Source organism: Eulemur rufifrons, chromosome 4 (genome assembly GCF_041146395.1).
Source record: "Eulemur rufifrons isolate Redbay chromosome 4, OSU_ERuf_1, whole genome shotgun sequence".
In the NCBI taxonomy this organism is placed as follows: Eukaryota; Metazoa; Chordata; class Mammalia; order Primates; family Lemuridae; genus Eulemur; species Eulemur rufifrons.
In genome coordinates this window covers 7,966,948-7,993,974 of record NC_090986.1, presented here as the reverse complement: position 1 = coordinate 7,993,974, position 27,027 = coordinate 7,966,948, and the positions used below count along the sequence as shown (strand labels likewise).

Genomic DNA, 27,027 nt, shown 5'->3' with positions numbered 1-27,027 from the left:
TTTAAATCTGAACAAAACCTGCATAATATGGACCCATCATCCAGGAACAAAGGAGAAACCGATGGAATCCATAGTTCCAGCCTTCCAGGGATAAATCATGCCCTCTTTCACCACCTTCCTGGGCTCCTACTGTTATTTTGCTACCATCCCACCGTTCCTAGAGCAGCTGTACCTCATGTGAGCATTTATCCCTTCCAAGATACAGTGGTAACTGCCACTTGCTAGATGTGTCTTGGGGATGTCACTGCAGCCAGCTGAAACCTAGTTTCCTCTTCTAAAATGCGGTAGACAAAAGATATACCGCATAGCATTCTTTTAGGGACAAAATGGCATAAGGCTGGTGGGCCTGCTCTCATTGTTCATTTTTAGAATTTTTCTCTCTCCCCTCACTGTAGAAGCTCTCTGCCTCATGCTTCAATAACCCATGTTCCTCTATGTTGGAAAAAACACATAGAGAGCAAATCTACTTTTGCTTTTGTTATGGAGTTTTGAGATTCCTTCTAGCCTGTCTTTGTCCTAGACACAGACAGAACAGGGTTCTCTCCGTGCTCGGTATCTGCCCATGCAGCTATCTGGGAAGGCTCTGGTTAGGGTTCATCCATTTAACACACATATATCAAGCACTTAATTTGTGTGGTCACTTTTCTAGATCTTTGGAATAATTCAATAAGAAAAGAGATGAAAATTCCTGTGCCTTAATTTTATTCAGGGAGTAAGACACTCACAGCAGACATCATAAGAAAGTCATATCCAATGCATGTGAGATGTGATGCCTCCAGGGCCTCTATGTATGGATACATTCTCCCATATGCTTACCAGAAGGACATAACTCGGGACCATTTATTACATTTAGTAAATGCAGAAAAAGGATTTGACAAAACTGAATGTCCCCTAATGATAAAAACTCTCATCAAATAAAGTATAGAACAAATGCACCTCAACCCAATAAAGGCCAGGGATGACAAATGCACATCTAGCATCATAGTAAATGTGGAATAGTTGTAAGCTTTTACACTAAGAGCTTGAACAAATCAAGGATGACCACTCTTGCCATTTCTATTCAACATAGTACTGTGTGTCCAAGCCAGAGCAAACAGAAAATGAAGTAAAGAGCATCCAGAATGAAAAGAAGGAAGTTAAATTGTCCTTGTTTGCAGACTACATAATCTTACATATAGGAAATATTAAAAAGAGACTCCACTTACACAATTATTGAATAAAGCAAATTCAGTAAGCCTGCAGGACACGAAATCAACATACAAAAGACACTAGCATTTTCATACACTAAAAATGAACTATCTGAAAAAGAAATCAAGGAAACAACCCTATCTGTAATAGCTACCAAAAATACACCTAGATATAATTTTAACCAAAAAGGTGAAACACTTCTTTGCTCAAAATTAAAGAACATAGATATAAGAAGTCGAAGAAAACAAAAATAAATGGAAATATATTCCTTGCTCATGGATTGGCAGAATTAATACTGTTAAAATGTCTGCTCAAAATGATCTAAAGATTGACTGCAATCCCTGTCAAAAATAGCACTGAATTCTTCACTGAAGTAACAAAAGCAGTCTTAAAATTCATATATTACCACAAAAGACCCTGAATTATATGAGCAATGGAGCAAAATAAAAACCTGGAGGTATCACAGTATTTGACTTCGAAATATACTGTGATGCTATAGTAACACAAACAGTATAATACTGGCATAAAAACAGACACGTAGGCCAATGGAGAAGAATAGTGTACCCAGAAATAAATCTGTGCATTTAAAGCTGATTTTAGAAAAAGAAAACAAGAAAGCAAAATGGGAAAGGAATAGGTTTTTCAGTACATATTATGGGGAAAACTGGATATCCACATGCAGAACAATGAAATGGGATCCTCATCTCACAGTGTATATAAAAATTAACTCGAAATACATTAAATACTTTAATGTAAGACCTGAAGCTCTGAAACTACTGTAAGAAAACATAGGATGATACCTTCATGAAATTGTCTGGACAATAATTTTTTTGTATTTAACCTCAAAATCTCAGGCAATAAAAGTAAAAATAGACAAATGAGGTTAATTCAAATTCAAACATTTCTACACAGAAACAGATACAATCAGCAGAATGATGACACAACACAGAAATGAGAGAAAATATTTGTAAATTGTACACCTGAAAAGGGATTAATTTCCAGAATATGAGAAACTCAGCTATAAAACAAAACTCTAGCAACTATTTCAGATGGGCAAAAGACCTAAACAGACATTTCTTAACTAACAACACATATACAAATGACCAACTGATATAAGAAATACTGCTCAACATCAATGATCATCAGAGAAAGACAAATCTAAACCACTATATGAACTCTCTCTTGTTAGAATAACTACCATTAAAATCACAAAATATAATAGTGTTGGAAAAGATGTGAAAAAAAGAGAACACTTTCATGCTATTGGTGTGAATGTACATCAGTACACACATTATGGAAAACAGTATGGGCATTCCTCAAAAAATTTAAAGTAAAACTACCATTTAATACAGCAGTCACACTACTGGGTATGTATCCAAAAATAAAATAAAATAAAATAAAATCAGTATGTTGAAGAAACATCTGCATTCCATGTTTATTGTAGCCCTATTCACAACAACTGAGATATGAAATCAACCTAAGTATCCATCACTGAATAAATGGGGAAAGAATATATGGTATATAAAGAGAATGGAATACAATTTAGCCACAAAAAATAGAAAATCTTGTCATTTTCCCTCACATGGTTGAACCTGGAGGACATTGTTAATTCATTTGAGCCATGTACCAAAACATAAGCACTCCATGATCTTACTTGTATGTGGAATCTAAATAAGTTTGTCACATTGAAATAGAGACAAGAATGGTATTACTAGAGGATAGAGTTCTTAGGAGGGAAGGGGATTTAGGGAGATGTCTGTCAACAGATACATATTTACAGTTAGATAGGAGGAATAAGTTCAAGTGATCTCTTGTACAGCCTGGTGACTATTGTTAATGATCTATTCTATCTTTCAAAAATGCTAAGACAACTGATGTTAAATGTTCTCGCCACAAAAAAGATAACTGTGAGGTAAAGCATTTGCTAATTGGCTAGAATTAAGCATTTGGCAATGTATATATACTTCAATACTTCATGTTTTACATGATAAAAACAATTTTCATCATCAACTTAAAAATAAATAATAAAATTTTTAAAATATCATGGTAGAATATCAGTATTCCAAACATTGAGTCTGTGTCTTTGTCATAAGCTTAGCTATACTGCATCACAAATACGTAAATTTCATCCTGTTTTTGCTATTCTGCTTGTCAGTCATAGGCATAGGAACTCTGAAATTTATCAGCATGTGTAGGACCTAGCACAGAATACGGCAGTGACCAATGTACATTAGGGCTTTTGCTTTAACCTCAGGGCACTTGGAGTTTCTGGTGCTCATGGTGATGACACAGAAAATACTAAAGTGGCAGGTGCTGCTCATGATTCCATCTTTGGCTACTCTGTGAACATGAAAAAGAAGTTTGCCTCCAAAATCACTTAAGGAATGTTTCAGTCTAAAACCTGCCAAAATCTGTGAGATTTTCCTAGAGAGAATAAACAAGAGTTGGCTACAGATAGGGAAATAAGAGTAAAAACAGTGGATGGTAAACTGTTCCCATTAAAATAAAGACACAATAATATGAGTGAGAAATTCCCCAAGATTGCAATATCAATCTGGAAAAGAAAGATCATTCCAAATTTTATATCCACATATATAACTCAATTACTGTCCAACATTTAATATGTACACTCAAAAATAGAATATTCTGCATAGAAACATAAGTTGAGGTATAAGTATTTCATTCAAGAAACTAAATTCCAAATTTACTATTAAGTCTCCTGAAGATTTTATTTCAAAGAGACATTTAATCTTAAGAAATTTCCACATTCTGATGTGTTTCTTTACATATTACTTACAATAGGTTAAGGCCCACTGTTATGAATGCTGTTCCTAGTCCAACTAATTTAATATTTACCACAGTTTAGGTTAGAATCTAATAACATTTTTCTTTCACAAAGGTAAACAATACTAACAGTCTGATTTAACCCTCTAGTAAATGGACACTCCATCATTCTTATCTCAATTAAGTGATCAGAATGTTCCATTTATACCCTATATCTCAACTGTCTGAAAAGTATCAAGCTATTTTTTTTTCATATTTTTCATATTACATGGCTGGATACTTTCCAGACAGCCCTCATAAATGCTTTCAAACTCTCCAGATAAAAACAATTTTTCACCACATTAAAAAAATTCAAACTTCTCATTTCAACCTAAAATGTGCCATGTGAAATTACATGGGGTGGAGAGGACAATGAGAAAGCTGTTAGCCGTAACACAAGAAAAGAAGAGAAGGAGAAGGGCTGAGATGCGGGTGTAGCTGGAGATGAACATAAAGAGATACCAAGGACCTGGAGATAATTAGGAAATTAAAAATACAGAATTCCTCTTTCTAAGTTCAAACAGAGTCCATTGGGTAGCCTGGGAAAAGGTGTCCTCTTTGCACATGAAAAATCAGTGCCATTTCTACATGTGATTATTTTCTATCTTTTATGCAGAGCCATAAAAGATTCCATCATTCCATCAGGAATACTGACTGCTAATTATGAAGCATCTGTTACACACCAAGAGCTTTCTTATGTTTGTCCACTTCATACATCAAAACAACCCATGACTTACAAAGCCTCCCCAGGTTTACCAAAACAAATTGGCCCAACAAAGTCAACCAACTCAGTTATGTCAATTATTATACATAAAGGGAAATAAATAATAACTATAGAAAAACTAGCTCAAATAGGATTCTCCAATTCAAAGGAAAAAAATGGAATGTAAAAATTAACACAATTTCACATAACACCCCACTGTGGAATTAATCATATCTTCAAATTATTTTGTGAGCACCACTTCTTAAAAATTATCCTTGCAACATCTGAGCATGTCATATAAACAACACTTCATGAACTTTTAAAGGAGAAAATTATGTCTTAGGTCTAGCATGAGTCAATGACAATTAAAACCAGGAATTTTCATGGGGAGGTTCTGAATCGGGAGCCCTAAGGTTTTAGAAAAATGAATTCAGTACAAAAAAGAGAATATATACTTACTTTCAGAATATTTGAGGTTTTCACATTACTAGCAGACTATCAATACTTTTGAAATTATCTGGTTTTTTCAATGTATCTTTTTTCTTCTCAAAACAGATACATACTAACATAAACACAATTACTTTCTCCATTGTCCTCTTACAACTAAACTTTATCTTCAGAGTTATACAATTCTATATTTTACGTCCCGTAAAACAAAAATAAAAGTACATTTATGTTTTGCAGGCCAGAGAGTTCACATGTTCAAAGAAAAATGTAGGATGAAATTTTGTAAACTGTCATTCAGGATTCAAAAACATGTGCCTTTTGATGGCATTTGAGCTACACAAAGAATAAAAATATAACCTATGCAAATGATATTTTTCAAAATATTTGAAGTTTAAAGCCTATTGCAATAAAGGTCACTAAACATGTTATTACACCATGATATCCAATAGTATATTGTTACCATCTGTTCCCTACAACTTTGGATAAGGTGGGACAGGTTAATGTTGGTGGCAGGATAACACTTTATTCAATGTACAACATTCAACACATTAAACAGAATTTTGTTTTATTAAAAAAAAAATCACACAATCTTTTAAAAACGCCTTCAACATCCACTGTATTTTATTACCTAAATATGCAACTGATAAAACTTACTTCTAAGATCCCAAATGTTTCTAACTATAATAAAGAAGAATATTACTCTGAACAACTAACACCAACATCACATACAATGTACTTACAAGTTAAACACAAAGAGTCCCTACATTTTATTCATGCGTCTTACATTTTAGTGTCTGTAGTGTTCATTGTAAGAGCATATGAATGATGCCCACCTAAATTAGAAAGACCTTTCATATCTTTGATGCAGCAACAATTGAACACATCCTTTCACAAAAACACTAGGAATGATGGCATAACATCAAGTAATTTAAAATTGAATTATCTTGATATTCGATTTTGCAAAAAATATAAAATTTTTAATGCAAAAAGTATACTCTGAATGTAATTATAACTCTCCATAAAAATCAATCTCCTGCTATTTTTAAACATACACATAAATTATTAACCTATTTAACTTTGCATTCTCTATAACCAAAATTCTACTTTAGAGTAATATCTAAAAGTATTAGCACCTTAGTTCTTTCTACTGTGAGTCCTCTGGTATTTATTTGGACATGATTTTTTAATTAAATATTTTCTCAAATTATGGCATATGTAAAACATCTTTTCATATAACATCTTTTCATCTTTTCATATAGTGTTTTCAAAGCTGTGTTACTGAACAAAGGTTTTTCTGAATTCATAACATTTGTAGAGTGTCTCTCCAATCCAAATTCTCTTAATTTAAATAAAGTTTGAGCAATCAATGGAGGATTCCCCCCACTACAAATTCTCCTGTGCACAATAAAATCTGTGACAAAAGTAAAGGTACTATGCCACTCTATAGTGGTAATTTTTTTTAGTATAAATACTTTGGTGCACTCTCAGATTTTTATGCTTTGAAAGGTGTTTTGACACTTCTTACATTTATATCAGGTACCAGTATGACTCTCTGATGTTGAGTAATATGTGATGAGTGATTAAAGGCTACACCACTTTATTTACATCTGTAGGATTTTTTCATGTATGAATTCTCTTATGTATACTAAAATAAAGGCACCAGGTAAAGTATTTGCCACATTTTGCACATTTGTATGGTTTCTTTCTGGTAGGCTTATAAAGGTTTGAACAGTAGTTAAAGGTTTTGCTACATTCTTCATATTTATAGGCTTTCTCTCCAATATGAATTACCTTACATACAGAAAAGTGCGAGTACTGGATAAAGGCCTAGCCACATTGCTCACATTTGTAAGGTTTTTCTCTGGTTGAATTCCCTCACATATAGAAAGTTTTGAGCAAATGTTAAAAGCTTTACTACATTCTTTATATTTGTACAGTTTCTTTCAAGTATAAATTGTTTTTTGCTTAGCAGGGTATGAACACTGATTAAAGGCTTTCCCACATTGTTCTCATTTGTAGGGCTTCTCTCCAGTATGAGTTCTTCTATGTATGGAAAAGTGTGAGTACCAGTTAAAGGTTTTGTCACATTCTTCACATGTGTGGGATTTTTCTCTGCTGTGAATTATCTCATGTATAGTAAGGTCTGAGTGCCACTGAAAGGCTTTGCCACATTCTTTATATTTTTAGGGTTTTTCTCTGGTATGAATTATCCTATGTATTTTAAGTTGTGAGCACCATTTAAAGGCTTTGCCACATTCTTCACATTTGTACGGTTTCTCTCCAGAATGAATTATCTTCTGTTGAGTAAGGCTTGCGATACAATTAAAGTTTTTACCACATTCTGCACATTTGTAGGGTTTCTCTCCTGTACGAATTCTTTTACGTATAGAAAGGGCTGAGTGCATGTGAAAGGCTCTGCCACATTCTTCACATTGGTAGGGTTTCTCTCCACTATGAGTTGTCTTATGTCTTTTAAGGTTTGAGCAACGGCTAAAAGCTTTGCCACATTCTTCACATTTGTACGGTTTCTCTGCAATATGAATTCTCTTATGTCTTGTAAGGTCTCCGGAATGGCTAAAGGCTTTACCGCATTCTTCACATTTGTATGGTTTCTCTCCAGTACGAATTATCTGATGTCTTTTAAGGCGTGAGGACCACTTAAAGGCTTTGCCACATTCTTCACATTTGTAGGGTTTCTCTCTGGTATGAATTCTTTTATGTACATAAAGGCTTGAACACTCTTTAAAACCTTTGCCAAATTCTTCACATTTGTACAGTGTATCTCAAGTGTGAATTATCTTGTGTCTTTTAAGCTCTGAGGACCTGGGAAAGGCTTTGCCACATTCTTCACATTTGTATGGTTTCTCTCCAGTGTGAGTTATTTTATGTGTTTTAAGACGTGAGGAAGAACTAAAATCTTTGCCACATTCTTCACATTTGTACGGTGTATCTCCAGTATGAGTTATCTTATGTGTTTTAAGTTGTGAGCACCATGTATAAGCTTTCCCACATTCTTCACATTTGTAGGGTCTCTCTCCAGCATGAATTCTCTTATGTCTTTTAAGGTGTGCGAAACAACTAAAAGCTTTGCCACATTCTTCACATTTGTACGGTGTATCTCCAGTATGAATTATCTTATGTGCAATGAGGTTTGGGGATAGCTTAAAGGCTTTGCCACATTCTTCACATTTGTATGGTTTCTCTCCAGTATGAATTCTCTTATGTGCAACGAGCCTTGAGGGCTGGTGAAAGGATTTACCACATTCTTCACATTTATAGGGTTTCTCTCCAGTATGATTTCTCTTATGTGCAATGAGGATGGAGGACCGGTTAAAAACTTTGCCACATTCTTCACATTTGTACGGTTTCTCTCCAGTATGAATTATCTTATGTCTTTTAAGGTGTGAGAAACAACTAAAAGCTTTGCCACATTCTTCACATTTGTACAGTGTATCTCCAGTATGAATTATCTTATGTGCAATGAGGCTTGAGGACCGGTTAAAGGCTTTGTCACATTCTTGACATTTGTATGGTTTCTCTCCAGTATGAATTCTCTTATGTGCAACGAGCCTTGAGGGCTGGTGAAAGGATTTACCACATTCTTCACATTTGTAGGGTTTCTCTCCAGTATGAATTCTCTTATGTGCAATAAAGGATGAGGACCGGTTAAAGACTTTGCCACATTCTTCACATTTGTACGGTTTCTCTCCAGTATGAATTATCATATGTCTTTTAAGGTATGTGGGCCGGTCAAAGGCTTTGCCACATTCGTCACATTTGTATGGTTTCTCTCCAGTATGAGTCCTCTTAGGTTTAGTAAGGTATAAGCACTGATTAAAGGCTTTTCCACATTCTTTCAATTTGGAATATTCCTTTGTATTAGAAAGTATTTTATGTTCAGTAATGTGTGAGCATTGGTTAGAGGCTTTCCCACATTCTTTACATTTAAAACATTTCTCTGTGGTATGTCTCACCTTATGTCGATTTAGATTTAACAATTTCCTGAAGACTTTCAAACATTCATTACACTGGAAGATTTTGCTATGGGTAGTCCTTGAACATTGGTTATGTTCATTATAGCATCCTTTCTGCTCCTTACACTCACCCACACTTTCCCAGTCTTTTGTTAATTGTAGATTCTCGAGGCCACAGCTTCCATATCTTCTTGCTATGACTTTTGGGAAGAAACATTTTATATGCTGCTCTGGCAAATAGTGTTGCGTGGAATGATAAGACATAGCTGAAAGAAATTTTAAAAATGACAAATTATCCTACTTGTTTCTTTCCTTCACAATCAGATAAATAAATATTACAAATTTAATATGTAAAATTATACTAAGCACATTAGCAAGATGGCACAATACAATATGCAGGCTCTAATTCTCCTTTAGATAAATAAATGTAAAAAATTATACTTATCAAATTGCCTTTGTGGGAATTCTAATAACCAAAGAAGAGTTCACAGAACAGGAGGTGAGGACAATGCCAAAAGCAACAAGAAGAGAAAGAAAATTTGTTATATTTACCCTTCATGGCCTTTCCTCCTCCTTAACACAGCATGGTACATGCAGAAGTACATTCCCAAATCCCAGCTTCTCTCTCAAAAGAGAAGGAAAAAGTTGGCTATCTTTCTAGCTTTTAGGAGCCCTTCCAAAGAGTGTTTTCTGTCTCCCATAACACACAGTTCTGAAAAGAAATTTACTATTATTTGAAAGACAGAGTGTGCTGAAACCAAAGGTAAAAGATTGTTACAGCAGCAGGGAGATTTCAGTACCACAGATGGAGAAGAGGTGTAATATATGATGACAGGCTCCTAAGAAGAAATGTGGGAAAGTTTCTTTAAATGGAAAACAAAAAATGTCAGAAAAAACACCCTCAGAACAGATTTGAGGATCCTTCAATCTCCAATATAGTGAATTGGTATCAGAGTCCCCCAGGACAAAGCCACTTCATGAAGTTTGTGAAAGCTGATTTTGTTAATTCTCAAATCTCGACCAAAGATTACAACATATACAAAATATCAGGATAACATATCCCAATCAAAGAAACAAAATAACAAGAAATCAACCATAAAGGATCAGAAATGTATAAATCACCTGAAAAAATTAAAAATAACCACCTGAATGATGCTTAATGTGTGAAATCAGAACAATACTGAACACTAAATAAAATTAGGAAAACGAGAATAACAACAAAACACAGAAGCAGAAGAAAACATACACTGTTCAGCTGAGACATACAGTAAGAAATGCCTGAGAAATTCTCAAAGGTAAGAATAAATATATAAACATATTGAGAAGTTCAACATACTTCAAATAGAAAAAACATCAACGGACCCATAAGGGACAGATTATAAGCAAAGTTTTTAAAGTCACACACGACAAGAGAATCTTGAAAGCAGCAAGAGAAAATTGATGTTATCTATAAGCATGCTTCTTAGAGATTACTACTGGATTTATCAACAGAAAACTTGCATGCCAGAAAAGAGTTGGGTGATATAGTCAAAGTGCTAAAAAAATGAAAACTTCAAACCAGAACTATATCCTTCAAAACTGCCCTTCTAAATGAAGAAAAATAAAGATTTCTCAAGATAATTAGATACCAAAAAGGTTTATTTCCCACAAGAAAGTTCAAAGGGAGCCCCTTGAAGTAAAAATAAGAAGATGCTAGAAAACAACACAAGATTATATGAAACCAAATAACTGTATGGGAAAGACATGGAAGTATATCTAAGTAAAATTCTCTAGTGTCATAATGACGGTGCAGAAAACATTTTTTTTTTTTTGAGACAGAGTCTCACTCTGTTGCCCGGGCTAGAGTGAGTGCCGTGGCGTCAGTCTAGCTCACAGCAACCTCAAACTCCTGGGCTTAAGCGATCCTACTGCCTCAGCCTCCCGAGTAGCTGGGACTACAGGCATGCGCCACCATGCCCGGCTAATTTTTTTGTATATATATATTTTAGTTGGCCAGATAATTTCTTTCTATTTTTAGTAGAGACGGGGTCTCACTCTTGCTCAGGCTGGTCTCGAACTCCTGACCTTGAGCGATCCACCCGCCTCGGCCTCCCAGAGTGCTAGGATTACAGGCGTGAGCCACCGCGCCCGGCCAGAAAACATTTTTTTATTCATGCTCTAAAACTAAAGACAAAAACACAAAAACACCACCACACCTCTGTTAATGGGAATACAATATAACAAGATACAATTGGTGACATCAATAACAAAGATGACAGCAGATGTAATGAGGAAAAATTATTACATGTAACTAAATTTCAGTTGACATTTTAAAATATATTGCTGTAACTATAAGAAGCACTGTGTTGTCATCATGGTAACCATAATAAAAATACCTATAGAGATACACTAAAATAATAAGAAAGGAGTCAAAGCATGTCACTACACAAATCAATGAGACACAAAGGAGGAAAGAAAGAGAAAAAGGAGCAAGAGAGCTACAACAATAAGAATACAATTGATAAAATGGCAAGAAAATTTTTCAGAAAATTATGTGAATATTCATGGAGTAAACTTCACAATCAAAAGACATACACTGAATAAAGATAGGGATTTAAGAAAATATTAATAAAAACATCCAACTATATACTGTCTGCAAGAGATTCACCTTACATCAAATGAGAAAATACAGAATAAAATTGGCAGGACAGAAAAAGACATTCCATGCAAACATTAATCATATGTGAACAGGGGAGGTCAAAATTAGGCACAATATATTTTGAGTCAAAACTTGTCTTATTTCATATAATATACTTTAAGCTAAAACTGTCACAAAAGACAAAGAATTATGTTAAATAATAATAAAAGGGTTCATTCACTGGAAACCTATGATTTATTTTTACATTTCTATATATTTGTGTTTGTGTGTGTCTGTGTCTGTGTGTAAAATAAAGGTTGCTAAATATGTAAAGCAAACACTGACAGAATTAAACCTAGAAATACATAGCAATGTCGTAACGGTAGGATCCGTCAGTACCCTACTTTTGGTAATAAGAATGCAAGACACAATATTAAATAAGGGCACAGAGAACTTGAAAGCACTATAAAACAATTAAGCCTAATAGACATGTAGATAGCACTCCATGCAATAACAGAACACAAAATCTTATCAATAGCTCAAAAAACATTCCCCCGGATAGAACAAGTGGTAGGCCACAATACATTTCTTTACAAGTTTTGACAATTATTTGTGACCAAAATGGAATAAAACTAGAAATCAATAACAGATAGAAAAACAGAATATCCATAAATAAATGGAAACTAAATGATGTACTCTTCAGAATGCTCTTCAAAGGTTGAAATGCTCATACTATTTTTAAGATGTCCCTACTGCCCAAAATGATCTATAAATTCAAGGGCATCTTTTTAAATTTCTTAAGGTAAAATTTTTTAGAAAAAGAAGTTTAAAAATCATATGGAATGCCAAAGTACCATGAAGAGCACAATAATCTTGAAAAAAGAAATAATGTTGGAGGCATCACATTTTCTGATTTCAAGACATGTTACAAAGGTACAGTAATCGAAGCAGTTTGCTACTGGCATATGGTCAGACAACTAGAACAATGAAACAAAATGTAGAACAGATATAAAACCCTCACAAACATGGTCAAATGAAGAGTTATTTGCACATCTATATTTATTGCAGCATTATTCATAAAAGCCAATATGTGAATACAACCCAAATCTACCTCATAAAATGAACGGATAAATATAATTTGGTATATAAAAATAATGGAGTATTATTCAATTTTAAAAAGGAGAAAATCTTCTAACTTTACAATAAAGATAAATCATGACTTTATGATAAATGAAATGAGCTAGCCACCCAAACAATGACACTTTATAAATCTACTTATGTAAAATATTTAATGTAGGTTAATTTTTAGAAACAAGAGAAAAATAGAATAGAGTTTCTAAAGGATATATGTTGCATGACATTGTTAATATACCTACCGTGAGTAAACTGTATAATCAAAATATTTAAGATTATAAATTTCATGTTTTACAATAAAAAATAAATAATACCAAAAATAGTTTAAAAGCTTTTCAAAAATCATCTTCAAATCAAATGATTCACACAAAGATAATATATCTTTACCAATAAACACATGTTGAATTTAAGATAATTTTCATGACTATTCTCCTAGACAGAATAAAATAACCATTTACCACCAAGAAAAAGATGTACTACTCATAAAGAAAATAGGAGGAATATTTATAAGAGGCAAAGAAACACAAAGAAAATTATATTCACAAAAGACATATGGCTGATTTATATTTCACTTTTGCCCCACAATGTTTAAAAAGTATACAGAGTTGAATATTATCATGCAAAAGTATAATACACAGATGAAAAATAAAAACAATTCTCTGATATGAAATGGCCTATGTTAAAAAATGATACAGGAAAAAAAATGAAAGAACTATAAAATTACAAAACAAAATTAAAAAATTAATCTATAAAATTCTGAATAAACATAGTGTAAGACTGAACAAGAATTCTAGATAACTGTAATTTTCAAAGATGACTGGGCATCCATGAAGAGCACAGATTTTGAAACATTAGCATACAGATAGGGCAATAATATTTCACAAAACACATTTATAATCATACATAAAAATCTTTGATAAATGCTAAGGATTGCACATTGAAATGATACTAGAGAACCTCCTTCCTTATGTTATTGTTACAACTTTAAGATGTTTTTGTACTCGCAATTTCTCAAGGTGTTCAGAAAGAAAGTATCTATAGAAGATAAACTAAAGAAAATTATAAAGGAACCAAACCAAGTGACTACAAAATCAATACAAGGTATATTAAGGCAGTAAGAGAAGAAATGAGTGACAACGTAGCCAGAAGAAACAAAGTCAGAATAATTTCATTTCTTCCACTAATTACTTTTAATATAAATGGATTAGGCTCTTTAATACAAAGAAGATAATATGGCTAAATGGATTAAGAATAAATCAGTTTCTACAATATTTTGTCTACAAGAAACTCATTTTAGCCGTAAGGACTCAAATAGGCTGAAAATAAATACATGAAAAACATATTCCATGAAAATAGTAACTATAATTGGATACAGTATACATAATTATTTCTATATTAGATAAAACACACTTTAAGTCAAAACTGTCATGAGAAAATAAGATTCATATTATATAATGATAAAATGGGTCCATTTATCAGAAATCTATAGCACTAAAAAATATATCTGTAAAATACATGTGTATTAACATTTATAAGATATATGTTCTATGTGTTATAGAATATATGTTTTATAATATATAAATTACATGTATATATAACATCAGGGATTCCAAATACATGAAGCAAATATTGGCAGAAGTGAAGCAAGGAATAACACAGCAACATCGGTTGCTGTTTATTTTAAGGCCCCACCATCAATAATGAATAGAAGAATCAGAGAAGAGATCAATAAGAAAGTTGAAAACATGATTATATAGTATTTGGAACTAAGAGACAAATACAGAACTCTCAAGACAAAGCAGCAAACTATATAATATTTTCAATTACATATGGTGCCTTCTGTTAGGACACGTAAAAAGTCTAATGAAATTTAAGATGACAGAGGGGCAACAAGGTGGATGAGAAAACTTGCCAGCCTGAGTTTCTCTGTAAGAAAGACAAATTTTAGAAGAAAGTGAAAAAAAAAAAAAAAACCAGGCAGGCAAACATAGATAAGAAATGGATTGCAATAAGATTGGAATGAAGGGTGCCTGAAACTACAGTAGACTTTTTGGGAAGAAGTTGCAGAGAAGAACTGGAAGGAGAAAGGCCCCTGAGAGGCTTAGACACCAGCAACAAGGGTAGGTGGAGCAGTTAAATTTCCTCTCCCTTGCATCTCGGATTGCTGGTGGGCTCCTGAGTGGTTGGAGAGACCTGCCAATATCAGCCCAGAGACAGCCACCACCAGTGAGTGGTGAGCCTCCAGTGGACAGGGCACTGGGCTCCCAGCTCCATTGGGGCACCTCCCAGCCCACAGACCCGAGCTAATAGGCAGGTTCCATATTGCTTCATTCTCCGCTTCCCCTTCCCAACCTTTGGCTGCCAAGAGAGACAATTTAGCCACTACCCGGAGGCATCTGCAGGGAATGTGACCTTTCCTTTTGGGGTCCTATAGCAGACTGAGGGGTATTCAGACTGTGACTTCCTATGCTCCATCCTCCCAGGTGTCTCTTGCCTGGACTCCGGAGGAGTGGAGCATATTCTGAGGCAGAGAGACAACAATCCACCTTGAACACCTCGTGGGTGATTTCAGATCAGCACTCCTCTCCCTGGCAGGGTCAGGGATTGATCTCCAGGGCCCAGGGGACAGGCCTGCAGATGAGATCCCATACACCCAGGTCTTGATCACATACGCTGGGGCACAGAAGGGATATTTGTGAACAAGGCTACTGAGGTGTGTGTGCCTTAAGGGGCAGATCAGCATGCTTCACGGACAACACTCCTCCCACAAGAAGGCTGTCCACCCAGCCTAGGCTGCAATCCTGGGCAGGGAACATCCAGGTGCGCATCACAGCCAGGGGAGACCAACTGGCATGAGGTCCTGCCTGCTGGCAGAGGCCATGGAGAAACTGCAGAATAGGTGAGGGTGGAAAGGAGTGAGGCCTGCTCCAGACTGCAGGTCTCAAGACAGCCACACACTCACACACAGACTTTTTGGCTGAGTGGGACCATTTCAGCCCCTCCCTGGCAGCTTTGCCTAGAAGCAGAGAATAGACCTTTGACCCCCGCCAACAGCATCTGTGGAGCTTGAGGGCAGGCTCACCCAATCCAGCTCTGCCCAGACTCACTCTCCCACCTACCACCACTGAGGTGGAGAGTAAGAACACACCTGGAAGTCCCAGGGTCCCACTGAACACCTGAGGCACTAGAGTGCCTCTTCAGAGGAATAAAAGCTAGTTACAGGACCCAAAAACAACACTGCAGCCTGCTCCTCCCAGCAAGCACCACCAACTGACAGGCCGGTCATTCTGCACACACCCTTTTACTGCATCTACTGACTCACCATAAAGGGTGTGGCTGAATCTCACCCACAAACACCACCTACTGGCTCAGAGAATAAATAGGCTGTGTCATTATTCAAACGAAAATCTAAAGGTAAAGCAACAGCTGATCCAGATGGAAAGGAATAAGCGAAAGAACTTTGGAAGTATGAAGAATCAAACAAAAAGCAAACCCCCAAAGAGGAACACCAGCTCTCTAGCAATGGATATCAAGCAAATTCAGAACACTAAAATGACAGAAGAATTTTGAACATGGATTGTAAGAAAACTCAATGCTATGCAAGAAAAAATGGATAACCAACACAAAGAAACCAAACACACACAAAAAAATCCAGAACTTGGAAAAATAATTCACTAAAGAAATTGCAATAAAGCAGTCCTGAGAGGAAAATTTATATCCATAAATGCCTACATCCAAAAGACAGAAAAATCACAAATAAACAATCTAAGAAATCATCTCAAAGAACCGGAAAAGGATGAGCAAACCGACCCCAAACCAAGCAGGAGAAGCAAAATAACAAAAATCAGAGAGGAACTAAATGAAATTGATAACAAAAGAACTATATGGAAGATTAATAAAACAAAAAGTTGGTTCTTTGAAAAAATAAAATTGACACACCTCTGTCGAGATTAATGAGAAGCAGAAAAGAAAGAATTCTAATAAGCTCCATCAGGAATGAAAAAGGAGAAATTACAACTGACGCCATGGAAATACAAAATATCATCTATGAATACTACAAAACCCTCTATGCACATAAACTGGAAAATGTAGAGGAAATGGACAAATTTTTAGAAAAGCACAGCCTCCCTAGGCTCAATTAGGAAGAAATAGAATTCCTGAACAGACCAATATCAGTACAGAAACTGAAACTGCAATAAAAAACCTTCCTAAAAAGAAAAGTCCCACCCAGATGATTTCACACCCGAATTTTATCAGACCTACAAAGAAGAACTGGTACCTATCCTGTAGAAATTATTCCACAACATCAAGAGGGAAAGAATCCTCCCCAACACGTTTTATAAAGCCAACATTACCCCGATACCAAAATCAGGAAAGGACACAACAAAAACAGAAAACTACAGACCAATATCCCTTATGAATACAGATGCAAAAATTCTCAACAAAATCCTACCAAACCGAATTCAGGTGCTTATCAAAAAAATAATCCATCACAACCAAGTGGGCTTCGTCCCAGAGATGCAGGGATTGTTCAACATATGAAAATCTATAAATGTAATTCACCACATAAATAGAAGCACAAACAGAGACCATATGATCCTCTCAATAGACACTGAAAAAGCATTTGACAAAGTTCAACATCCTTTTATTATAAGAAAGCTTAACAAAACAGGAATAGATGGGACTTACCTAAAAATGATATAAGCCATATATGACAAATCCACAGCCAACATCATACTGAATGGGAAAAAATTGAAAGCATTCCCACTTAGAACCGGAACCAGACAAGGCTGCCCTCTATCACTGCTTCTATTCAATGTAGTCCTGGAAGTCCTAGCCAGAGCAATCAGGCAAGAGAAGCAAATCATGGGTATCCAAATGGGGGCACAAGATGTCAGACTACCTCTCTTTGCTGATACGATCTTATATCTGGAAAAGCGAAAGATTCTGTCATGAGACCACTGGAATTGATAAACAAATTCAGCAAAGTCTCAGGTTATAAAACCAATGTACAGAAATCAGTAGCATTCCTATACACCAACAATAGTCAAACTGAAAACAAAATCAAAGACTCAATACCCTTCACAATAGCAACAAAGAAATTAAAGTACATAGGAATATATGTACCTAAGGAGATAAAAGACCTACACAGGAAGAACTATGAAACATTGAGGAAGGAAATATCAGAGCATGTGAACAGGTAGAAAACAATACCACGCTCATGGGTCAGCAGAATCAACACTGCTAAAATGTCTATACTACCCAAAGTGATCTACAGATTCAGTGCAATCCCTATTAAGATACCAACATCTTCTTCACAGAACTAGAAAAAATAATTCTACACTTGATATGGAACAAGAGAAGACCCCATATAGCAAAACCAATCTTAAGCAAAAAGAACAAATTAGGAGGCATCAATTTACCATATTTCAAGCTATACTACAAGGCTATAGTAACTAAAACAGCATGGTACTGGCACAAGAACAGAGACATACACCAATGGAGCAGAACTGAGAACCCAGGTACAAAACCATCCTCATACAGCCATCTAATCTTTGACAGAAGAGACAAAAACATACACTGGAGAAAAGAATCTTATTCAATAAATGGTGCTGGGAAAACTGGATAGCCACATGTAGAAGACTGAAACAGGATCCGCACCTTTCACCTCTCACAAAAATCAACTCCTGGTGGATAACAGACTGAAACCTAAGGCATGAAACTATAAGAATTCTAGAAGAAAAGGCCAAGTGTGGTGGCTCATGCCTGTAATACTAACACTCTGGGAGGCCGAGGCGGGTGGATTGTTTGAGTTCAGAGTTCGAGACGAGCCTGAGCAAGAGCAAGACCCCATCTCTAATAAAAATAGAAAGAAATTAGCTGGACAACTAAAAATATGTAGAAAACATTAGCCGGGTACAGTGGCGCATGCCTCAAGTCCCAGCTACTCGTGGGAGGCTGAGGCAGAAGGATTGCTTCAGCCTAGGAGTTTGAGGTTGCTGTGAGCTAGGCTGACACCACAGCACTCTAGCCCAGGCAACAGAGTAAGACTCCGTCTCAAAAAAAAAAAAAAAAAAAAAAAGAATTCTAGAAGAAAATGTTGGGAAAACTCTTATAGACATTGGCCTAGGCAAAGAATTTATGAAGAAGACCCTGAAGGCAATCACAGCAACAACAAAAATAAACGGGACCTGATCAAATTAAAAAGCTTCTGCACAGCCAAGGAAACTATCACAAGAGCAAGCAACCTACAGGATGGGAGAAAATATTCGCATGTTACACATCTGATAAAGGGCTAACTAGAATCTATATAGAAATCAGGAAAATCAGCAAGAAAAAAATCAAACAATCCTATCAAAAAGTGGGCAAAGGACATGAACAGAAGCTTTTCCATAGAAGATAGACTAATGGCCAGCAAACATGAAAAAATGGTCAACATCTCTAATCATCAGGGAAATACAACTCAAAACCATAATGATATATCACTTATCTCCAGTGAGAATGGCCTTTATCAAAAAGTCCCAAAACAATAAATGTTGGTGTGGTTGCGGAGAGATAAGAACACTCATACACTGCTGATGGGACTGCAAACTACTACAACCTCTGTGGAAAGCAATATGGAGATACCTCAAAGACCATTTGATCCAGCAATTCCATTACTGGGCCTTTACCCAAAGGAAAAAAAGACATTCTATAAAAAAGACATCTGTATTTGAATGTTTATAGCAGCACAATTCACAACTGCAAAGATGTGGAAACAACCCAAGTGCCCATCGATACATGAGTGGATTAACAAAATGTGGTATATGTATACCATGGAGTTCTATTCAGCCACAAAAAACAATGGTGATATAGCACCTCTTGTATTATCCTAGATAGAGCTGGAAACCATTCTACTAAGTGAAGAATCCTAAGAATGGAAAACCAAGCACCACATGTACTCACCATAAAATTGGTTTTAACTGATCAACACTTAAGTGCACATATCGCAATAACATTCATCAGGCATCTGGCAGATGGGGAGGGCGAGGGGATCAGTATATAGACACCTAATGCGTGCAGCGTGCACCGTCCGGGAGATGTACACGCTTGAAGCTCTGACTCAGATGGGGCAAGGGAATATACGTAACCTAAGCATTTGTACCCTAACAATATACTGAAATTAAAAAGAAAAAAATTTTAAAAAGAAAAAAAAAGAAAGAAAACTGTAGGCCCAAGATTCAAAGCAGGTATTTCCGGATACAGAGTTCTGATAGCAGACCCAAGCATAAAGAAACAAAGGGCAGTCAGACCCCATTCGGGCCTGTGTGGCAAAGTTCTGACTGCCCAGACACCAAGCAACCTGCCTACGCACCAGAAGAGTCTCACGGGATGCTAAGGGCAAAAACTTTTGTCCCCTCTTCACAAGGCAATCTGGGCTAGAGGGTCAGAAGTGCCTAGGTAAACCAAATACCTCATACTTGGGCAATCAATTTCTGGGGTTCCACAAACCCCATCCCTTAGCCTAGAAACCTGGCTCAGGGGCCCAGGAAGTGGGCTCCACCTGTGCTTGGGCGCCCTCTAGTGGCTGTCCATTCAAAGGCCAATTCTCTCTAGCCAGTCCTTCCAGACTCACCCTCTAGCTTGCCCCGCCTGAGACCCCTGCCGGCCTAATTTTGTTCCTCTTCTCCCTCTGGCAAAACAAATTGCCCTACAGAGGTTTGAGATCTCTTGGATAAGGAAGAAGTTCTTTTGGTCGATAATACATCTGAAACCTCAGAAGGATTCTAGGGTTAACCTGAAATACTGTATTTTCCCTTGATGTTTCCAAGGAAAAATTTCTCTAGTATTCTAAATAATAAGAAAAATGAAGTTAGAAGTATTATGTTCTGAACCAGAGATGTAAAAGTAACATCTGGGAAAGTGTGTCCTTTTTAAATGGAGATTTAATTTAAAACAGAATAAAGGATTCCCTTGTAAGTTCCTGGAACTGTAAAAAAAAAAAAAAAAAATTAAGATAACTGAAATCACACAATGAATCTTTTCTGACCAAAATGAAATAAAACCAGAAGTAAAGAGCAGAAGAGAAACTGACAAATCCAAAAAAGATGTAAAAATTAAACACATTCTTGAGCATATTTTTCCTGAAGGACCAGATGATTTCATATTATTAATATGTCAATGCCACCCCCAGTGATGGACAAATTCAGTCTAACCATTTTCAAAATCTCAAAGATATTTTTTTGCAAAAATATCCTAATTTTTTTTAGAAACTATGACTAGCCTAAATACCATTTAAAAACTAGAACAAAATGACATTAAACTTCCTCATTTCAAACTGTATTAAACAACTGCAAAAGTCAAGGCAATATGGTAATGGCACAAAGACAGATATAGGTCATGGAACAAAATAGAAAGCCCAGAAATGAATTCTTAAGTATATAATCAAATGATCTTTCACAAGGTGGCCATGACCACACAATGGGAAAAGGAGAGTCTCTTCAACAAAAGGTGCTAAAAACTGGCATCTACATTAAAAAAAAAAAAAAAATGAAATCAGACCAATCCCTTGCATCACATACAAAAAATATTTTAAATGGAATAAATATTTATAAAAATATAACTAATAAAAGTCTGAGAATATATAGGAAAAAATATAACAATCTTGGTGTTGTTTTCTTGGATATGACATCAAATGCATAAAAAACAACAAAAAAAGGAACAGAACAGTGGGACTGCATCAAATTTCAGAATTTCCTTTTTTTTTTTTTTTTGAGACAGAGTCTCACTCTGTTGCCCGGGCTTCAGTGCCGTGAGGTCAGCCTAGCTCACAGCAACCTCAAACTCCTGGGCTCAAGCGATCCTTTTGCCTCAGCCTCCCAAGTAGCTGGGACTACAGGCATGTGCCACCATGCCGGACTAATTTTTTCTATATATTTTTTACTGTCCAGCTAATTTCTTTCTATTTTTAGTAGAGACGGGGTCTCACTCTTGCTCAGGCTGGTCTCGAACCCCTAAGCTCAAACGATCAACCCGTCTCGGCCTCCCAGAGTGCTAGGATTAAAGGTATGAGCCACCTCGCCAGGTCCAAATTTCAGAATTTCTGCTTATCAAAGGAAACATTTAGTGAACACCCCAACTAAGAAATGAGTGAAAATATTTCTAAATCCTGTATATGATAGCAGTTAATATTCAGAATAAATTATATAAACAACTGCCTACATTCAGGCAACAAAAAGTGAATAACTCAATTATAAAGTAGACCAGGAATTGAACTGACACTTTTTTAAAGATATACAAATGTCCAACATTTGAAAGGATACAGAAAATTACAAAATTTTAAAGAAATAGAAAGCAAAATCACAATGAAATATCACCTCACACTCAGAAGGAGAAATATAAAGAAAAGTTTGTCAAATATGTACAGAAATTGACACTCTTTTCAAACACTGATGGGGAAAAATGATGTAGACGCTATGAAAAATGTATGAACGTCCCTCAAAAATTAAAAATAAAACTTAGAGTATCATTCCAAAATCCCACTTTGGGGGTATGCAATGCAGAAGCTGGAAGAGATACGTGCATGCCTATGTTTATTGCAGCAATATTCACAAAAGCCAAGAGGTGCAAGCAACTCAGGTGTGCCTGAACCAATAAACAGATAAAACACATAGCATATACAGACAATTGAATACCATTTGGCCTTAAAAAACTTAGGCCAGATGTGGTGGCTCATGGCTATAATCCTACCACTTTGGGAGGCCAAAGCAGGAGGATTGCTTGAGGCCTGGAATTCAAGAGCAGCCTGAGTAACATAGTGCCACCCTGTTTCTACAAAAAATACAAAAATTAGCTGGGTGTGATGGTGTGCACCTGTAGTCCAACCTAATCAGGAGGCTGAGCCAGGACCACTGAAGCCAAGGCGTTTGAGGTTGCAGTGAGCTATGATGACACCACTGCACCCTACCCCAGACAGGAGAGTGAGATCCTGTCTGTCTCAAAAAAAAAAAGAAAAGAAAAGAAAAAGAAAAGAAAATTTTACCACATTCTATGATAAAGACAAACCTTGAGACTACTATGTTAACTGAAATAAGCCAGAAACAATGTGACAGATAGTATATGATTACACTTAATATGATATATCTTAAGCAGTCAAAGTCCTAGGAACATAAATTAGAATGGAGTTCCACAAGGGCTGGAGAGAGGGTAAAATGGGCAGTTGTTACTTAATAGTATAGAGTTTTAGCTTTGCAAGATGTAAAAGTAATAGAAGTTTGTGCATAACAGTAAAATAAAATACTACTAAAATATGTACACTTAAAAAGATTTAAAATGATAAATTTTATGTGCATTTATCACAATTAAATTTTTTAAAAATGACAACTAAAATACATGGTTATAAAGTTTTTGGAAAACAACCTTCAAATCTCAAAAGTATTTTTCTCTCAAAAAGAGAATAGAGAATCATCAATAACTACATGGTAAAATTAAGACTATTTCCTTGACTACTCACCTAGACAAGACAAAAAAAACATTTAAAAACAGCCAGGAAAAGAAATATGCGAGATAAGCCATAAACAAACGGGGTAATATTTAAAGAGACACAAACATTTATAATTTGTAATAGACATATGACTGATTCATATTTTAATTGAACCACATTAACTTAAAGTGTATGTACAGAGTTATAATTTCATATAAAATTATAATACCTAGGTGAAACCAAACATACAATAAACTGATGTCAAGGAAATTACCCTAAAAAAGAAACACAGTAATATGGAATTGTAAAATAAGAATCAAAGAAATGTTTAGATGTTAAATACTGTGTGCAACATTGCTATAACATTGTAATTTTTTAACAGATAAATACAATGTTCAACTGTGACTCTGAACCCATGGAGAACAGACATTTTGAATCATTGATATGCAGTGTATGGCAGGAAAATTTTACAGATAATGCACTATAATAATTCATAAAAGGCTCTAATCAGAAAATTTTAATAAACATTTAAAACACTAAAGATAATTTTCATTATATTATTAATATAATGACGCTATTTTTTAAAAAGTGAAGAAGCAGTAATTCAGCCTTTACAAGAAAAGTCTTACATTTCTAAATAATGTGAAATATAAATTTTATAAAATACGACAATGAAAGATATGCAAAATAAACATTTGGGAAAAATTATATTATAATTTATATACAGGTTGAGGAAAGTGGATGACAATTCTAATGATTCCTTTCTGCATGCAGTAAACTTAAACTTTCAAGGGAACTTTTTTTTTTTTTTTTTGAGACAGAGTCTCACTCTGTTGCCCGGGCTAGAGTGAGTGCCGTGGCGTCAGCCTAGCTCACAGCAACCTCAAACTCCTGGGCTTAAGCGATCCTACTGCCTCAGCCTCCCGAGTGGCTGGGACTACAGACATGTGCCACCATGCCCGGCTAATTTTTTGTATATATATATTTTAGTTGTCCATATAATTTCTTTCTATTTTTAGTAGAGACGGGGTCTCACTCTTGCTCAGGCTGGTCTCGAACTCCTGACCTCAAGCGATCCACCCGCCTCGGCCTCCCAGAGTGCTAGGATTACAGGCGTGAGCCACTGCGCCCGGCCTCAAGGGAACTTTTTAATAAATATGGCATGCCTACTAATTAGCTAATTTACTTCTTACATAACATAAAATTCTAGCACATTGTTCTAACTATTTAAATCTAAAGTTATAGAAAATTTCATGCAGAAAAAAAAATGAAATGTATGTAGAGAGTAAAATCAGCAACATGGTGGGATAAAAAGACTTCTACATGTTTATCCCCACATGGCAAAAATGTATACAAAAATTTGGTATACATCTATGGGAAAAAGTGCCTTTATGACAGCATAGCACAGTGGGTCACATTTAAAATCTCAGCTACTTGGAGGCTTGAGGTGAGAGGTGAGAGGATCACTTTAGTCCGGCAGTTTGAGACCAGCCTGGGCAACATACTGAGACCGCATCTCAAAAACAGTGCTTTCATGAGAGATTTTGGGTACCAGGAGGAGCTTGAAAAAAAACACTGGCAAAGCCCATAATAAAGAGTGTCATTTTGAGAAAGGAGGCCCTCATTCAGGTGGCAAATTTGAGGACCCCTGATCTTCACTACAGATCAGGAAATGGCCCACTCAACTTGGTCCCACTGAGAATTCCTAAGTGTCTATGTGGACATCTTTATCTTCTTCTAGCCATGATCTGGAAGTGATCCTGCCTATTCAGAGACCTGGAGGGCAATGTCCACTCATGGCCCTGGAGACAGGCCCAGAGACCTTGGCACTCATTGTGATCTCTGAAGCAGTTCTGTCACTCAGTTCCACCCCTCTTAGCCACAGTTCATGGCCAGTGCTGCCCACTTAAGGACCCACACAGTGACCTGGGGAAAGCATCCCACATATTCAGTGGGAGCCACACTCATCCATAAACCTAGTATCAGGCCCAGCGCCTATGCAGACCCAACTGTAAGGGCCTGCCCTAGAGATCAAAGTCATGAAGGCAATCCAGTCTGCCCATTAATAAGACAGGATTCACAACTACTCAAGCTCCTGCTAACAGGCCCATACTAAAGGCAGTCCTCACGACATACCCAGCAGCAGACTTGTCACCCACCTACAACCCCTTTTATCTGCAAACCCAGAGAAATTTCCATCATCCTGGGTACCCAAGAAGGGAAAATCTTTACCTGCTGAAACCAGCTTACAAAAACTCGAAGAAGTGTTTGCTCCTTAAATACACAGACACCAATGAAAACCGATAGTATGACCATATTCAATGCTTCCATTTAACATAGTATTGGAAACCCTAGGCAGAACTATTAGGCAAGAAAATTTTTTAAAATGTGTCCAAATAGAAAAGAAAGAATTAAAAAAGTCAGTTTGTAGATGACATGATCTCATATATATATATAAAACCATAAATAGTATACAAAAAAACCTGTTTAAACTAAAATATGCACCAGTAAATCTGCAGAATATAAAATGAACATGAAAATCAGTGTTTCCATACACTAACAATAAACTATCCAATAAAATAAGGAAGAAAGAAAACAGTCTCATTTGGGATAGCACAAAATAATGATGTTTTTAGCAACAGATTTAACCAAGGAGTTAAAAAAGGTTTACGCTGAAAAATATATCAGTGAAAAAAATTGAAGATGATACAAATGTAAAAGTATCCCATGTTTGTGGATTACAATAATAAATACTGTTAAATTGCCATATAATCCAGAGTGATATATACATTTAATAAATTCTCTATCAAAATTTCAATGGCATTTACAATAAAAATAAAAAAACACACTCTTTTTTTATGTAATTACAATACACTTTGGATATGCAAGGTATACCCTTTTTTTCTTCTGGAGGAAGAAAAAAGCAGAGGACATCATACTTTCTGATTTCAAACTGTATTGCAAAATTATAGTAATAAAAACAGATTAGTACGTGCATTACAAATGACACAACAACCAATGTAACAGAATAGAGAGCTCAGAAATAAGCCCATGCATACAAGGTCAACTAATTTTTCACAAAGACAACAGGAATATAAAATGCAAAAAGTATAGTCCCTTCAATTGGTGCTAGGAAAACTGGATATCCATAAGCAACAAATAAAATTAGACAATTTTTCTTACACCACTATCAAAAATTAACTCAGAATAAAATAAAAAGTCTTGTGTAACACATCAATCCTTTAAAATCTTAAAACATATTTAAAAAACCTTCTTGGTATTGATGTTAGTAATAAATTTTTTAGATATGACACCAAAGGTATAAAAACAAAAGCAAATATAAAACAAGTTGGACAGCAACAAATTAAAAAGCTTCTGCACAGCAAAGAAAACAAAAAAGAATACTTTCTGATGCAAGAAAATATTTGTAAACAATATATCTGATAAGAGGTTAATATCTAAATTATATAAGAAACTTACCCAAATCAAAGGTAAAAACAATAAAAATAATAATAATAGCCTGTTTGAAAAATAGGCAAAAGACTGAAATTGATATCTTCAAAATGAAGTCATACAAATAAATGGCTGAGAAGTATATGAATGTCAGCTATAATATCTCAATATCACAAATCATCAGAGAATTGCAAATCAAAATCATGATGATATATCACTGTATATC

The 27,027-nt window shown here is 35.5% G+C and overlaps 1 pseudogene; it reads right to left on the bottom strand.

Annotated features, from left to right (window-relative positions):
• Positions 1 to 27,027, bottom strand: part of LOC138382406 (zinc finger protein 726-like) — a 54,534-nt pseudogene that overhangs the window by 10,182 nt on the left and 17,325 nt on the right.